The sequence below is a fragment of the Acomys russatus genome, chromosome 5, assembly GCF_903995435.1.
Source record: "Acomys russatus chromosome 5, mAcoRus1.1, whole genome shotgun sequence".
Lineage (NCBI taxonomy): Eukaryota > Metazoa > Chordata > Mammalia > Rodentia > Muridae > Acomys > Acomys russatus.
The window spans coordinates 5,411,159-5,429,084 of NC_067141.1; positions in this window are offsets into that span (position 1 = coordinate 5,411,159).

Below are 17,926 nucleotides of genomic sequence, written 5' to 3' on the forward strand. Positions count from 1 at the left end.
AGGATTTCAGAGATGTGGAAGGGCCACCTGCTTTGTAGAACTTTTAAAGAGCATAATTTAGTTGTGAATTTAAATCCAAATGTTTCTAATAATAATTCATCTTCCATTAAAGCACAGAAAATAGAACTGCCCCCAGCTGAGTCAAGAGGACTCTGGCTGTTATGCAGAGGGATGGCTTCAAATAGCCTTGGAGGGGTTGTTAAGATGCAGAGCAATTATAAAGTAAATCTGATTCCAACGGGACTCCTGCGACTCAGAGAGGGGATGAAGGGCCTGGGCTAGCATGACAACTGGGAAGTTTGTAAGATTCTGGAAACACTGCCGAAGTCTCACATTTTGAGTTTGTTTCTCATTGATGGCATAATCCCCAGTGAACTTCAGCAAAATAAGTAAATAAATAAATAACATTTTGTGAGAATGAGCCAGCGGGTGATTATGGAGATCATAGACAAAACCAGGATCCTTTTAAAACAGAGTCTTCGATATCAGCCTGAAAGGAGTTCAAGTAAGGAGAAGCTCTCCGGCCAGGATAAGAGTCTGGCCTATGAAGAGGAAGTATGGTGGATTCAAACTACCTAAACAGCCTAAACTCAGGAGAGGAGGGAGGGTTAGGGAGAGGGATCAGTCATAAGTCCCAGAGTCTGTGGGAAATAAAAAGGAGAAGAAGGAAGCCAGCAAAAACACAGCTGGAACTCTCAGAAACTCTTGCTGATTGAATCAAACCCACAGGGCCTGGAGTTGGAAATTAGGCATCCAATGGAGCAGCCCTCATCTCCTACTGAGCAGGCCCCTGGCTGGAGAAAACAGGCTCATCAGAAGTGGCTGGGGTCCAGCATCCTCATCCATCAAGAGCAATGGTTGCTGCCTTACAGGTCTTCCCACAGCAAAGCTCCTCCTCCTAAAGGTTCCAAACCCTTCCCAAAAGCACCACCATCAGGTGGGGACCAAATGTTCATGTGGGTCTGAAGGAACCGTGTCACATTCCAATCACAACATAGACTACAGCTCAAACACTCGCCTCCTTGAAGAGACTTACAAGTAACTTTGCGTAAAGAGCCTTCCCCCACAGCTCATATCTTTCCAATATCTTTCCATGTGCTTGCGTCATAACCTCTACTGCAGCTATTGTATACTTGCTTATGATTTACCTGCATCTTGTCTATTACCTGCACTAGAATGCGGGGCTCACAGAGGCATAAACAAGGTCAGGGACGAAGTTCCATGGGACTTTGTTCTCCTGGTGGGCCCTTTGGTCCATGTGTTCCTACTGCTGTACCAGTCTCTGCTGTCCTTTCCACAGCTGAGTTCATCTTGTCACCCAAATCTGTCTCTGCATCACCACTCTAAGTGCATTTTCTTCAGCCTCCACATCTGAAGTAGCCTGTAGACCACCCCATCTCACTTCCATAACTGAGCACCTCCCACAGTCTGGAATTTGCTTGTAGACGCATTTTCTGCTCTGTTTATCTGTAGTTTTTTGTTAAACATCACAACCCCAGTCCCATCCAGTGTCTAGAACAAGTGTTGATACAAAGCAAACACATGACAAACAGTTGTGAAATGAGAGAAAGGATCAGGAGTCCTAAATGAAGCTGCCCTGAATGTGGGGACCAGCTTGTCACTCAGCTTGCTGCAAGTCTTGCATCACCTAGGGAAGACGTTGAATGAACATCAGGAGGATTTACCTGGGAACTGAGGCTCTGGAAGGCAGTGAGAAGTCACATGGTCGGACTACCAACTCTGAGTAAGAGGATTTATGGAACATTTCCTGAATGGGAGAGTGCAGTTACAGAGACAGGAAATGGATACCAGATTAGAGTTAAAATTACATTTGAGTAGTAGTCCAATTCTCTAACAGAAATCACCACAATTAATATTCTATCTTTATTTTTAATGGATATATGAAATTATATCATTAAAGTGTATCTTGTCACACATACACACACACACATATTATATAATCTTTAAATCAGGCTAAATATATCCATCTCCCTAAAAAAGAATCATTTCTTTATGATGAAAACATTCATATTCTTCTCTTCTAGCTTGTTGAAGATACAGCATGTAGTTATTTCTTGTAGTCATTCTTTTGTGAGGCAGCTCACAAGAACTTCTTATTCCTGTCTGGCTGTCTAGTAGAACAGTTAGAAGTATAAACTCTCTGGGGAAAAAAATCAAGATAAATTTTCACTACCCTAATTCTGGCAATGGACTTGGATATAAAATTAGCTGTAAACAGTATATATAAATTGCACTTCTAAACCTAGAGTGTTCTTGCAGAGTTGAACCAAGAACAGTGTTTGTTGTAAGTCAGTATATACTATTTACAGGCCAGTGAATTATTGTAAAGCAGCTTATTAGACAATACTGTGTGGAAAAAAAATGACAAATACATTTTTACTTGTGTCTGTCCTTAGTAAAACCATGAGTAAATGAAGGATAGAAGCTTAGCAGGACAGGAACTACCCTTAAATATAAAGCCATATCCCTCACTTGACATATGACAGAAAGAAGAAGAAAGCAAGGGAAAGGAAAGAAGAGAAGAGGACCAGGGGAAGAAAAAAGAAGGAAAGAAAATGAGATGGTGTTCTCAGAAAAGCCAAGAGCCTTTCATTGGCACTTGGACACAGTGATTAAACTCTGCGCCAAAGAAAATATGTGAATGATGCAGAAATGTGATAAGAAAAAAAAAAAAAGAGCCAAATTGGCCACCTTCCAGCCTTAACCCATGTTATTAAGATCAGAAACAGTCTATGGCTAAGTCCAACAGCGGTGCAATGACCCCTGCCAGTGACTGGACACCAGTAAGTACACTTGGCCACTCCAGATGAGAATCTAGAGAGCAATAGAGAAGAATACAGTATGGACCAGAAGCTCAGGTGTCAGAGTGATGCCCTTGATGGTGTGACCTCAAGGTACCTCAACCTACACTCTCCACGCAGGAAGGATGATGACTCTGAGTGCCTGGACATTAGTGGGAGGAAATGCCTGAGGACCGAGTGAGCTTGTTAGAAGTCAGCTGGCATGAACTGTCTTCCTTAAGCCTTCCCATTTATAGAAGTAATTTTTAATTTTTCCCTTTTCTGCTTCCTCGGAGAGTACCAAGAGTAGCTCAGATTTCTGATGAGAAGGATTTTTAGCTCCCAGGACTGCACTTTCTCCAGACCAGAAAGATGAAAAATTATTTAAACCTTCCTTAGAGATTCCCTAATGAATATCAAGCCTCCAATGCTAATCACTGCCTTGAGCACTGGGGTCGGGCACTTACATCAATTACCCTCCTTCAGGACTCACAACAATAAGGCATATGAGAAGAGAGTAAAAGAGAGATAGGGAGAATTTCACAGATGAGGAAACCGAACTAAAGAGGTGAGGAACTTGTCAGTGGTCATATGCCTAGACATAGAACTCTAATTCAAAAGTGAGATTGGTATTCGTTTGGCCATATAATATTCACTGTTTAATCTCTCGCCCTTGGGCCTCCCTAAGAAAATGTTTTTGACACATGCAGGATGATGCATTTGCATCCCAGCCCCGAGAAGGTAGTCTCTGGTGAAGACTGAAGCAAGCAGACCTCACAATGGTTTACAGTGGTCTTTCTCTTCAAAATATTAGCTTGACAAACATTCTTTCCACACTCATGATAACTTCATCTCTAGTGAAATAGTCACAATACAGTGTGGCTGGTGGCAGGCTCTATGCTCAGCCTGCACCCAAGCACTGCTATGGGCTGAGAAGCAGGTGTCAGTTCTCCAGGTCAAATGGTCAACTCAACCATCTGACCATGACCAACCTGTTCAGAAAGTTAAGCTTCCCACTATTTCATCTTCTGAAAAATAGTAAAGAAAATCTTTGCTCTGAATGGTCAGGCATTGGAAGAGACAGAAATGTTCAATAGTAGGAGATAGATGACATCAAACACACCTGTGACACAGAGTACCAGATTCCTTAGGAAAGACTTTCCTGGCTAGAGTCCACATAATGGCAAACTCTATTCTTGGCATTCTGTGTGGCATTTAATTTCCTCTAAATATGTGAAGTAGAAATATTGGTCACGGGTTTTTTTTTCACAACTGTGTCAAAACACTCAGCAGAAATAGCTTAAGGGCGAAAGTGTTTTTTTTTTTTTTTTTCTTATGTTGTCTTTTATCTATTATTTTTACTTTTTAAAATTTAAAATATAATTACATCTTTCCCCACCTCTTTCCTCTCTCTAACCCTCTCATATTCTATTCTTGTCTCCTCACTAATACATGGCCTCTTTCTTTAATTATTATTTTACACACACACACACACACACACACACACACACACACACACCGCACATACACACTATATGTATGTGGGGTGTGTGTGTATGTGGGGTGTGTGTATATGCTGCTGGGTATTGGATAACCAATTCCTGGGAGAGATTATTTCTCCATCTCTCATTACCCCTTGATTTCCTGTTGTTCTTAGTCTGGCTCTTGCAATATTTCTGTCCCCTTTTCTGTAATGTTGCCTGAATATTATGTGCAGGAGTCATATAGACTCATCCCTTTGGCTGGGTACTGCATAATCATTTGTCTTTATTTTTATAAGTCATAGCTTTCTGAAATAGTCTCTGTCTGTTGAAAAGAGAAATGTCACTGATGAGGGGTGAAGTTACACTTTTTCTGTGAGTATAGGGATAAATATTTCTAATTCAGTTAGGAATTATGTAGTTTAATAAAGTAGAAGGTTCTCCTTCTAAAATCCATGACCTCACTAGCCCCATATAGTTGGGCATGCCTCTAGTACAAGACATGACTTCCATGCTGTTGAGTAGGTCTTCAGTCCAATTAGAGAGCTGTTGGTTACCTTCAAGATATGATTTCCACTCTTGCATCCTTAGGGTTATCCTGTCATATTGTCCATTGTTTTGGTTCATGGGTGTTACAGCTGGTTAGGAAAACTGGTTTCTTCCCTCCATTGGAAGCTTGCATGGCAGCTTCTGGCACTGTGATAATAGTCCCCAGGGAAGAGGATTTCATATCAGATCCATCTTAAATCTCCACCAAAATGCATGGTGTCTTCATCAATAGGGATTTACTTTCAAATTCTGGAAGGTACTAACCAACCACAATTACACTAGCCTATATTATTATTTTGAGTTTCTTTAGGACTACCTTGACCAATGACTCAAAAAGGAATTTCTCACACTTGGTGCAGGATAACCTATTTTGGTAGATTCAGAGGGTCCAGCCCATGGTCAGTAGGCTCCAAGTGCTTGGGCAAAACATCATATGACAGAGGCTATTCTAGGCAAACAGGAAGCAGAAAGAAAAGGGTAAGGAAGGATCCAGGGTAAGATTTAGCTGATAATAATCACCAGCCAACCTTGGTGATCTCCCCATCCCCCCAATTAGACTCACATCCTACTTTTCACTATCTCCAAATAATGCATCAAAGAACAAATGCATTGGTTAGTTCGGCATCCTCATGATTTAACCATTCCTCAACAAGTTATCATAGATACACAGAGACGTGTCCTACTCCCCACTAACCTTATAATGGGTTCTTAATCTCATCAAACTGACAACATTAACCCTCTCTGTTATTATCTGAGCCTTTAAAGTCATTTTTATCACCTTTCCCTTTGTTTCCATCTTTTCTTCCTTCTTTGTCTTTTTTGTCTTTGTTTTTATCTTCATGTTTTTCTTTCATCTTCTGGGCGTTTATATCATCATCTTAATTCTTCTTTTGTCTTACTATTACCTCTCCTCTTATTTCTGTTTTGCATTCTACTAGTTAAAGAAAGTCATAAGAGGCATCCCAGGTGCAAGAAGAAAAGATTTTACGTGGTCTTAGTCCTGAAAGCGTGACACCATGGATGTCACCAATGCAGTATGCCAAACAATATATAACACTGGATCCCAGTTATATCAAAAGGATATACCTTAAAATAAAACCATGTTTTTTAGGGTGCAGGGAAAGTTCAAAGATGGATTTTTCCTGCAAATACCAAACTATCTTTATTTTTCCAAACTATGGGTACATTTGTTGGTATGGTGTGACTACAGCTGCCTTCCAAAGTGACCACAATGCATATGTAATAGTTTCATGTTAGTAAATTAATAGAGGTTGCTTCTAGTATCAAGACTAAGAAAATAATTCCTGGTCTGTAACTAAATAACAAAATATACTGGATGTTTTTTGATTTACATGTTTTATCAACTTTCATATGTAAAAATGTAAACTATATTTTGATTAAGTATCTGAGAATTTCACACAATGTCTTTTGATAATAGTCACCTCAAACCTACCTTCTTATTGTGCCTCCCAAATCCGCACTCGATATCTCGACCCTTCCCAACTCCATGCCCCTTTTTTTGTAACCCATTGAATCCATTTTGTGATACCCACATACCATGAGTGTAGGGTCATCCATTGGAGAATAGTCTACCTACCGGAGACCAGAGACCAGTCTCTTAAAGAAAAGACCAGCTCTCAACAGGCATCAGTTATCGTCAGCTAAGAACGAGCATTCATGAACCCCTGCCACCTTCAGAGAATATTGACTGTCTGTGTTTTGTGCAGTTTCTGCATAGGCAAACACAGCTGCTATACCTTCATGAGTATAGGACCTTCTGTGACATTCAGAAGAGATTGCTTCTCTAAAGCCCTCCCTACCCTCTGACTCTTACAGTCTTCCTTCACCCTCTTCCTTGATGGACCCCAATCCTCGGTGAGGGTGACACAGATATCTCCATTTGGCTAAGCCCCTCACTGATACTTATTCTCTGTGCTATGATCAGGTGTGGGTTTGTGTGTTTACTACCATCCACTGTACAATGAAACATCTCTGGTAATATAGAAACCTTTTCAATTCCCCATATGTTGTGAAGTAGGCGCTATAATTATGTCTGTTCCTTAGCTGCACAGGCCGGGACACTGCTCTGAAGCATGGGACTGAGAAGCAAGCACTCTGATGCTATAGCCAGCCTCAGTGTTTGGAATTCATCACTAGCGGGTTACTTTGGATGTACATTCCTCATGTGTAGCCTCTTGCTCTGGGGTGATCCCAGAGTAGTGCACTGATCTGGTCCAGGAGATTAAAACCCAGGAGCATCTTCGATCATCCAAAAAATGTCCTCAGAGTTTCTTGTGTTCTTACTGAATCCAGGAAAACTTGGAAGAATGGATTTCAAGTGAGACATCTCTGGATGCTCTCTGATAGTTTCACCCTATTTGATATGAATTGCATTAGGCAACATACAGATTGGGAATATTCCCAATCTTGTCATAGTAGATATCTACAAAAGAGAAATAATGTATAAAGGGACACAAATAAAAGCATAGAAATGCATGTACTCATTCGTGAACATGGGATTTGAGGTAATTTGCATGTCCATGTACATGAGATCAGGCCCAGCTTTGAGTTTAAAGACACACACATTCCTATGCATATTCACAACTCCCATAGGAAGGCGGGGAGATGAGAACAAAGTCATGCATTCTTTTTTCTATATTCACACATTGTGTTTCACATGTACGCAGGCAGCACAAATGTATATATTTGCACACACTTGGAGGCCCACATCCACAAATATGGAAAATTGTACTTTTGCTTACCTTTTGTAAAACTTAAACTCCAAAGACTCTCGAGAAGAAATAAGATACAAAATGTTCCTTATCTTCAGAAAAGGCAAGTTTGCATCCATACCATTAAAAATTATTTTCGCAGATTCATTTGATAAGTGTTTGTTGAATATTCAGCGTGTGCCACAGGGTTTTCATTGCTGACCGAGTCATCACTAGTAAATGTAATGTATAGAGCAGTTCTCTCCTCGTGAAGTCGGCTTCTTAGGCAGATGCATGAACATCCAGGGTGATTTCCTTTAGCATTAAGAGCACAACATCAGGGGAAGTGCAGAGCACGCCTGCTCTCCCCAGATGCTAACCAATTTGTGAGGACTGAGTCAATGCTGGAGAAGAGCATAAAAGACCATAGCTAGGAAGCTTGAGACCATCTTTCTGTTACCATCAACATATGTGACCTACTCCACAGACTTGGGACACTTGATAATGCTAGATAAGGCAAGGCAGAAATAGAGACCTGGAACCCAGTGGGGTTTAGAATGCAGGTAAATGTGGGAAAAGAAGTGGGAGGAAGTACCAAGACTGCAGAGATAGGCAATGTGGAAAATCGACCATACAGGCACACAGAGAAGAAGACCATTAGAGTAGCATCTAATTAAGAGGGCTCCACCTGGCTGTTTTAGAAATACCACAGTCCCTGATTCACAAACATCATTTATAATAGGGTGAGGTAATGTTTTATTCATTGCTTCCCCGAAAGAATCAAATGCAGACCAACCTGCATCTAATCTTATCAGTTGTTAGGGCCTCAAGCAGGTTCTTAATGCAAATCCTAATTTCAAATGAAGAAGTTGATGCATTTGTTGATCATCTGGAGCCTGGTAATCAAGCAGCATTGACTAGTCCTCATGTGACCTAAACCCCGTGTTTCTGATTCCTTGCTTCAAGCCTTTTGTCCTGATAATAGCTTTAGAATACCTGACTGAATGGTAGAGGTTTGCTTCTTAAATGGGCTTATCTCACAGCAGACCAGCACACAGCTAAGATAGAAGGGAGAAGGCACTTTGCTCAGGAGGTGGTGTGACCACTCTAGATTAGTGTCTGGTGGACACGTTGCCTCTTGGAGCATTCTAGAGCCTCACTTTAGCCACTTGATTTTTTTTATAGTCTTCTGGACACCCCTGACTTTCAAGAAGTGATTAGACTCTTCACCAGTACCAGGAGTTGGGAGGAAATGCTATATATTTGGTTTATGAAAACTTGAAAAACTTCCTCTACATTTACAAAAAGTTCTCCTTTTCATTAATATGGGGGAGGCTTGTTGTTAAAAGAAAACATCTTGAACATTCTAGAAGCAAATTGGATTGGCCAGACAGACATCAAGGGCAAGTTTCCTTGAAGAAGAAATGCTTGAGTCTGTGATGCCACTGATGCATCTTTATTAAAACGTTACTCGACAGATATGTACAATTAGTGCATATTAGTGGGGCACAGCATGGCATTTTTAGCATGCGTGTTCATTGTGTGATGATCCACCCAGCATGCTCGGGGCTATCCCTTCAGTTTAAGCATTTATCATGTGTTTGTGAGAACAACCTTCCAACTCTTATTTTCTGGCTATCTTTAATGTATGGATACATCACTATTAGTTATAATCACCCTTCTACAAAATACAGCAGGGCACACTCCCTCAGTCTTGCCATGACTTTCTTCTCACCAGTGTCTTTCCCCTGCTCTCCAGCCTCTAGTGGCCACACACCTATTCTCCACTTCTGTGAGGTCAGCAATTTTAGATTCTGCACCACATGCTTATTGTAGCACAAGGTGAAAAACAATTCAACCTAAGGACTCCATCTAAATGTTAAACATCAGCAAATGAATATGTAAAATAGCTCTGTGTGTGTGTGTGTGTGTGTCTGCATGTGTGCATGTGTACGTGCATGCATGTGTGCACAAGCACCTGTATGCTTTTGGATACATACATAAATTGAATACCACAGGGCCATAAAAATAATAAACTCTTGCCACCCGAGACAGCATCGATTATAATCTTATGTGAAATAGTCCAGGTACAGAAAGACAAATGCTACCTGATGTCACATGATTTCCCACGTATATGGGCCCTTTCAAAGCTGGGTGTGGTAATGTATACCTTTAATCCCAGCACTCAAGAGACGGAGGCAGGCAAATCACTGTGAGTTAGAGGCTAGCCTAGTCTACAAAGTAAGTCCAAAACAGCCAAGGATACACAAAGAAACCTTGTCTCAAAAAAAAAAAAAAAAAAAAAAAAAAAAAAAAAAAAAAAAAAAAGAAAGAAAGAAAGAAAGAAAAAAGAAGAAACTTTCAATCAAGCATGGTGGTTCATGCCTATAATGCCAGCATTTGAGAGGTAGATTCAGTAGTTCAAGATCATCTTTAGCTACATATCAAACTGGAGGCCACCTAGGGCTACCCAAGGCTCAGTAAAATATCAAATAAAATACCTTATAATTTCTATGGTACAGCTGTATTTTTTCTTAATTTTTCGTTTGAGAATTTTATGTATGTATGTGTCTTTTGACCAAAACCTCCCTTAGTCCCCTCCCCTTCAGTTACTCCACCATACCCCTAGCTGTCTTCTCTCCCAACCTCAGATGCTCTTTTTCTAAAGCCACTGAGTCCACTGAGAACTCCCTGTAAGTTCTTGGGTGTAGACAATCTACTGGAGTGTGGGCAGCCTTCCTGAAGAAGTCTGGCTCCCCTCCCTAGAAACCGTCGGATGCCAATAGCTCGTCAGCTCCTCAGACTTCATGAAGCCCTCCCTAGCCAATGCTGGGATTTTGGCTGGCTTGGTCTTGTGCACGCAGTCACAACTGCTGAGGCTGCATGTGTGCCACAGTGTTGTCACACCCAGAAAGCACTGTGTTGCTGCCACCATCGACCTCCTCTAACTGTTAGAATCTTTCCACCCACTCTGTCATAGTGATTCCTATGCCATAGTGATGCAAATGTTATGCTGAGGACCAAGCATCCCCCTAAGGCCTATGATGTACCCAGATGATGGGTTCTTGACACAGTCAACAGTACCAGATATAAGCTCTATCTTGTGCACTGGACCATGAATGCAATCAGAAAGTGGTTGGTTACTCCTATGGCTTCCTGGCCACTACTGAACAAATGGACATATCTTAACAGACCAGTTGTATTGTAGTTTGTAGTTAGTAGGGTTCACAGGTGAGTAACTTTTCTCCCCTAGTAGTTTGCAAAGCACCTTCCAGTATCATGACAGCTAGCCAAGATGGATAAAGCTTCCATGGTAGGATCAGCTCCATATATATTCATGTCCTATGACTCAAGTATGTTCTTACTGTCAAGTTCTGGAGGGTAACCAAGAGTAAGGGCAACAGTCTGTAATGTTGTGAAAAATCTATGGGACCTCACTGACCAACAATGTAAAAAGTTGTAACCCCTACACAGCACTGGGTTCTTTATTTGTTTGTTTGTTTGTTTTGGTTTGGTTTGGTTTTTTGAGACAGGGTCTCTCTGTGTAGCCTTGGCTTACTTTGTAGACCAGGCTGGCCTCGAACTCACAATGATCTACCTGCCTCTGCCTTCCAAGTGCTGGGATTAAAGGTGTGCGCCACCATGCCTGGCTCAGCACTGGATTCTTTATTTGGTAACCAATAATATCCATAAGAGGCATTGCTTCTACTCCATATAGGGTAATTCTACTTAAACTCCCATTTATTCTCTCTCTCTCTCTCTCTCTCTCTCTCTCTCTCTCTCATATATATATATATATATATATATATATATATATATATATATATATATATATATATATATATAGCATTCCATGTGGCTTTTTTTAACCCTTCCTGCTACATTATTTTTCTTCTTCCTCATATACTCTTCCCCTCTCTTGAGCTGAAGTTCTTTAACAGGAGCCCAAGTAACCCCAGATTTCTGAAATGTCCAATGGAGCATGTAAATTCCACTACTTTTTTCCCTGTATAGAAACAAAAATTATTAATTTTCAAAATAATCAGAAGTTAAGTCATTTTTCTATCCCTGCTCTTTATCCTTGAAGTAGCACTTTGCCAATGAAATGCTTAGTAGCTAATATCAAACAATCGCTCGCATCACAATCCCTAGAAACTGAGTGTCCACATGATTCTCCTTGTGCTGTGGTTGCAGCTGCAGGTACGGGCTTCATGAGCAAAGGACTGCCCAGCACAATTCTGGGTACCTATCGACAAGCCACAAAGGCAGGAAGGGAGTGACAAGTCTTATACAGAGAGGATGTAAAACTGCAGCAGTCAGTGACTCACAAAAGGCCACCGTAGCCTCTTTCCTTCCAGGGACTCTCAAGAATAGCTTTTCTTTCATCCTCATTTTTATTACAGTTATTATTAAAAATAAAACGTACAAACTAATGGGATTCTCTGTGACGTGGCTATGCATGCATGCGAAGTGCACTGATCATGTTACCCTTGTCTTCTCTTGCCGCCACTTTTCTTTATTCTTTTATAGACTTTTATTAAAGTCTTATAATCTGTGAGGTGAGTGACACAAAGGGTAAGACCTAAATGATGTATGAGACAGTGCTAGATCCTTTTCACTTTTCTGGTCTCTAATCTTCCCTCTCCACAAAGAAACCATTTCTTGTTCCCATGGCTATACACTGTCTTTACCCAGTTACCATGTAGTAAGGAGCATTCGATGCTTCTATGGATCCAGCCTTTAACACACTCTGGAAGCATTGGTGTGTCTGACTCCACTCCCTCAAGGGCATCAAGGAAAGCCATGGTGCCCAGCCTTTGTCTACTTAGCCACTTCCACATGTCTGATTAAACCAGTCAAGGAGATTATTCTGGGAGCAAGCAAAGCCCCCTCATAAGACATCTGATCCAGTTTGTCTCATACAAACCAGGACCACCAGGAGGCCCTGCCTCTGACCCAGTATGATGCCAAGCTCAGGAAAACAGAGCTGAGAAAATGGATCTAGAGAAACCAAGTCCACACTGCACCAAGCCGTGACCAAACAGTCTGCAGCTTTGTGCTGCCCACACTCAGTCAATGGATGTGTATTCCCTCACCAGATGAGGAACTCCTTGGTGGCAAGAATATGTCTCATTATGCTATCTGCAAGGCCTATCGCATTCAAATTATTTATAGATATTTCTGACTGACTGAATCAATCAATCAATTAATTAGTTAGTTAGTTAGTGAAGGAACCGCTTAAAACTGCCCTGGAAAATTTGAGTGAAAGCATGCAGGCTCAATTTGCCAGACACACTTCAGACAATTAAGCAATCCCTCATCAAGATCAAGTTCTTTAGTGCCCCCAAGTGTAAGTGGGATCCACTGTGCCACAGTGTAAGGCAGGGTGATCGGGACTCCTGTCATCCTGTAGTTTGTTCTGGAGGAGTTAGTGCCTCCTAAGTGACATGTGTCCTGGTCCTACAGAAATAGCCTACCTGCAGAAGTGATCACCTAGAAACCCTAAAGTTGAGCATGGGAGCAACATAGCCTGAGGATCTTTCTTCCCCTTGAAGGACTCTGTAAAAGCAGGCACTGATCTGGCCTCTGCAGAGAGTAGCCCCACTTTCTTCCTGTGGCACTGCATCTTCACCAAACTCATTTCCAGTGCCCTCCTACAGTGGGCTCTCCCACTCTGGTGAAGGGTCTATTCTGCCATTTTATCCTGCTGCCTTGGATTTCCTACAGCATGTTGAACTTTCACCTCCCCCAAAAGGCTAGCTCACCCAATGCCAGAAAGGTCCATGAATGTTTTTTTAGCTAAGATCTTTAGTTTGGCTTCTATTGCTATGATACACACTAGGACCAAAGCAACTTGAGGAAGAAAGCTGTTTGGCTTACATATCTGGGTCACAGTCCATTGGGGGAAACCAAGGAAGGAATATGGAGGCAGAGACTGAAGCAGAAGCTATGCAGGAAAACTCCTCATTCACTGGCTTGCTCCCCATGGCATTCCCAACTTAAACAACAGTTCCAGATCTAATACAAACCCAGAACTACCTGTTCATGAGTGGCACTGCCTACAGAGAGCTGAACCCTCCCACATTAATCATTAATCAAGAAAATGCCCCCAAGCTAACTGTGGTGGTGCATGCCTTTAATTCCATCACCCAGGAGACAGATAGGCAGATCTCTGTGAGTTCCAGGCCAGGCAGGGCCATACAATGAGATAATGACTCAAAAAATAAATAAAATAAAATAAGAGGTCCCACAGACTTGCCTATAGGCCAATCTAATAGAGGCAGTTCCTCAGCTGAGATTTCCTCCCCACCCCCCTTCCCAAATATGTTTATTGTACAGCACGCTCTGTAATAGTAAGCTAGATCCCACAACCTCATAGTGAACACTTCTTGGCCCAATTTCTGTGTTCTTAAAGCCTGTTATAATTGTTTTCCCACAGCAAGCTCTGCACCTTAATTATAAGGACAATTACATTAATAATAGTAGTTCTAGCTTACTGAATAGGAATATTTTGCTGGGGACTCTATTAAGGACTTTGCTACATCCGCTGATTTCCTTCTTATGTCTGATCAGTGAGATGGGGACCACTGTTACCTTCATCTCCAATATACAGAAGACAAACTGAGACACAATATAATTAAAAGCTTGGCATAAGGGGTGAAGGAAAAAAGATGACTCAGTCAGTAAAGTAAAGCATTAGGACCGATGTCAATGCTCAGAACCCTTGTTTAAAATGCCAGATGCACAACCAAGGACCGTGCATGAAGAGGACCAAGGCCTCCAGCTCAGGTGCAGCTCATAGGCAGCTCAGTCTCCATGTGGGTGCCCTAGTAAAGGGAGCACGGGCTGTCTCTGCCATGGACTCTGCTGCCTGCTCTTTGATCACTTCTCCCTGGCTGGGTGGCCTTCTCAGGCCACAAAGGGAGAGTATACATGCAGTTCTGGTGAGACTTAATAGCTAACATCAGTTGGTAGGGTGGGAGGGCTCCCCGTTTCTGAAGACTAGGGGAGGGGAAGGGGGGAAGAGGGAGAGAGAGTGGAACCAGGAGGATATGGGAGAGGAGGCTACAGTCAGTATATAAAGTGAATACATTTTTAAAAATAAATTTCATTTTTAAAAATACCAGGTGCAGCAACACGCACATGTAATCTCAGTACAAGGAAGGTAAGTAAAGAAAGGTCTCTGAGGCTTGTTGGCCAACCAGTGTAGCTGAATGCATGAGCTGCAGGCTCAATGAGAGGCCCTGTCATAAAAAAAAAAGAAACCAAACCAAAACAAAAACCAATAGAGTGTTAGGAAGATATTTAATGTTTATCACCACATGCACATATGCACACATTCCCCGAGACTTCTCACATCAGGAGCTGTATTAGAGTTCTACCTTTCAAGTGTCTGTGTGCTGTGTCCTCGCTACCCAGAAAAAAATTAAATTCTGTAAAGCTGTGCCTCACACCAGCAAGATGATAAGCACCATGCATTGGTACCTAGTAGAGTGATGGAGGTAAGATAAAGAGTCAGGGAAAAGAGAGAAAGAAAGAAAAACAGGAAAAGGAGCCTGACTAATGAGAGGAGATAAGTGGGGCAAGATGAGGGCAAGTGTAATTCCCACGAGATGGAGACTTGCAGGGTCTCAGGCATCATCACCTGTGCCTCCTCTCCTCAGACAGTAACAAACAGAGCAGTCTGTTTGCTGCCCCTTTGATCAATGCTGAGTCCCTGGTGTCTAAATTGGACCAGGCACCCAATTTCCAGGTTCCTGATAGGAAGCCAGCTATCAAGATGGCTGAAGGTCAAGGCTGGAATGCGAGTCCAATTCTACCACTTTCTAACTCTGCACTTAAGATCATCCAGACTTCCTGATCCATGGTTTTGTTTTATGTGTAACGGGAGATAAGAATCCCTACCTCCCAGGCCTTGTGAAAATCTTAAATCCAATGAGCAGGCAAGGCATTTGATGGCTGTCTTGAATGATGGACAGAGTGCTTGCTCCGGGAGTCAGGAAGAGAGGAGGGAGGCAGAAACATTCCATTTCTCATTTGAAGCTCCTCAGAGGGAGCCAAGAGGATTTGTTCACTGAGCACTCATCATGATCCTGGTATAGTTGCACTTATAATGTTGCCCTTCCCATGCCCCAAAGCATGAAGGGTTGTTTCCTCCAGCAAGTGTTCACAGGTGTTGGATCCTGAGGTGACCCAAAGGTGGATGTGCAGGTGGACTGATAAGTGTGCCACCTTTGCTGAGTGCTGGGGAAAACCTCAGGAGTCGGGTAGAGTTAGAAGAAGTAACTCATTGGGCATATGATGCTTCAGTGGTGCCTTTCTCACATGCTCTCTGCTTTCTTGCCTTATGAGGCAAACAGCTTTCCTCTGTCATCTCCTTTCTACATAATGTTTCTGCCACATGACAGGCTTGAGCAGTGGAGTGTGGACTAAAATCTCTGAAACCATGAGTAGAGTTTATTTCCTTTTCTTTAAGTTGTTTATGCCAGACATTTTGTCATAGCCACAGGAAGCTGTCTAGTACAGATCGCCCACCATTACCCACCTACCTGGAATCCCTGATGGCACCCAATGGGTGCTGACCTGGGGGTGGGGGAAGGGATGAGGGACCTGCAATGCCATTTTTTTTTTTTTTTGAGCTCTCAAGACTAAGTCAGGAACATTAATATGCCCCCTGCCTCTCTTTTATTCTTACTTCAGTCCCACGTGCATTGGTTCTGTGGGCCGAACTAATCAATAAGAATTAGACTAAAATTCTTCCCCACGTACTCAGAAGAGGTGTGATGACACAGAACAAATGAGATTGAGTTAGCTTGAGACAATCTACTCGCTAATTAAACCTCTCTGACTTTACTTTCTGCCTCTGTGAAGTGAAGAGGTTATGAGTGCTGCTATAGTTTGGCTCACCCTAATATGCTCCACATTCGCCTTATCCTTCCAATGGAGTCATTAACAACATTTGAAGGTCAGCCCTTAGATGAGACCATGAGGATGTGACCCTTGCAATAGCATTAGTGGCAGAGAGATCTGATCTGATCCACTTGCTCTTTCTTGCCCGTTGTCTTCATCGCATTGATCTGGTAGGGGGCCCTCACTTGATACTCAGCTACTGTCCATGCCATGCTTTTGGACTTCTTAGCTTGAAGAACCATATGCTTATTTTTTATAAGGTCCCACTTGTCACCTGTTGACCTTATTTCCTGGGCAGATGGAGTCAAACTCAGAAAGTCCTTTCCTAAAGACATAGTTTGCAGGGTACTGTTTTCTTTTGGAAGCCTCGGGTTTTCAGTTACCATATTTATGGCCTTTCATCCATTTGGAGTTTATTTTCATGCAGAGTGATAGATACGGATATATTTTCATTCTTTTGCTTATGGACATCCTTTTTCTCAGCCCTGTTTGTTGAAGATGATTGCTGTCCTCTGGAATATATTTTTATCATCTTTGTCACATATCAGATGGGTATAGTTCAGCGTACTTCTGTTTGCGTCTTCTCCCATGGGCACTGGTCTTTGTGCCTGTTTTTGTGTCAGTGGCATGTTATTTTAATATATCTTGAAATGTGGAATGTTAATTCCTCTAGAATTATCCTCTCTGCTCAGGACTGTTTTCAACATCCAGGATCTTTAATGAGTCTGTGTAAATATGATAAGTTTTTTTTCTATTTCTGTGAAGAATGTTATAGGTATTTTGATTGGGGGTACATTGAATTTGTAAAATCACTCTAGATAGAGTGGTAATTTTTACAATGTTAGTAAGCATGGGAGAGCTATCAATTTTCTAGAGTACCCCTCATCTCTTCCTATGGGAATTTAAAGTTTTTATTATAGAAGTCTTTCATCTTCTTGATTGTGTTTATTCCTATATATTTTGCGTCTTTGAGGCTGTTATGAATGGAAAGTCGTCCACATTCTCTTTCTCAGAACATTTGATATAGGCATATAAAATGGCTACGAATTTTTGTAAACTGATTCTGTATTCTGCTATCTTGCTGAATTTGTTGGTTGTTTCTAGAAATTTTTTGATAGAAATTTTTAGTTCTCTAATGCATAATATATATTGCAAATAGACATAAAACTTGACTCTTCTTTTTGTGTTTGTATCCCATGCCTAGGATTAAATGAAAACATATTCCTATAATATTTCTGTGGGTTTTTTTAAGAAACCAAAATGTCAAAATTCTCAGTATAATATACCGCCTTTATTACGTTGAGATGCACTCTTTCTAGTCATACTGTCTCTAGGACTTTTATCATGAAGTCATGTTGAGGTTGTTGTTGTTGTTGTTGTTGTTGTTGTTGTTGTTACTGTTGTTGAAGGCTCTTTCTATATCAACAGGATGGGGCAGAAAATAGTGCCTGTACTGAAAGCTAACCAACTAAAC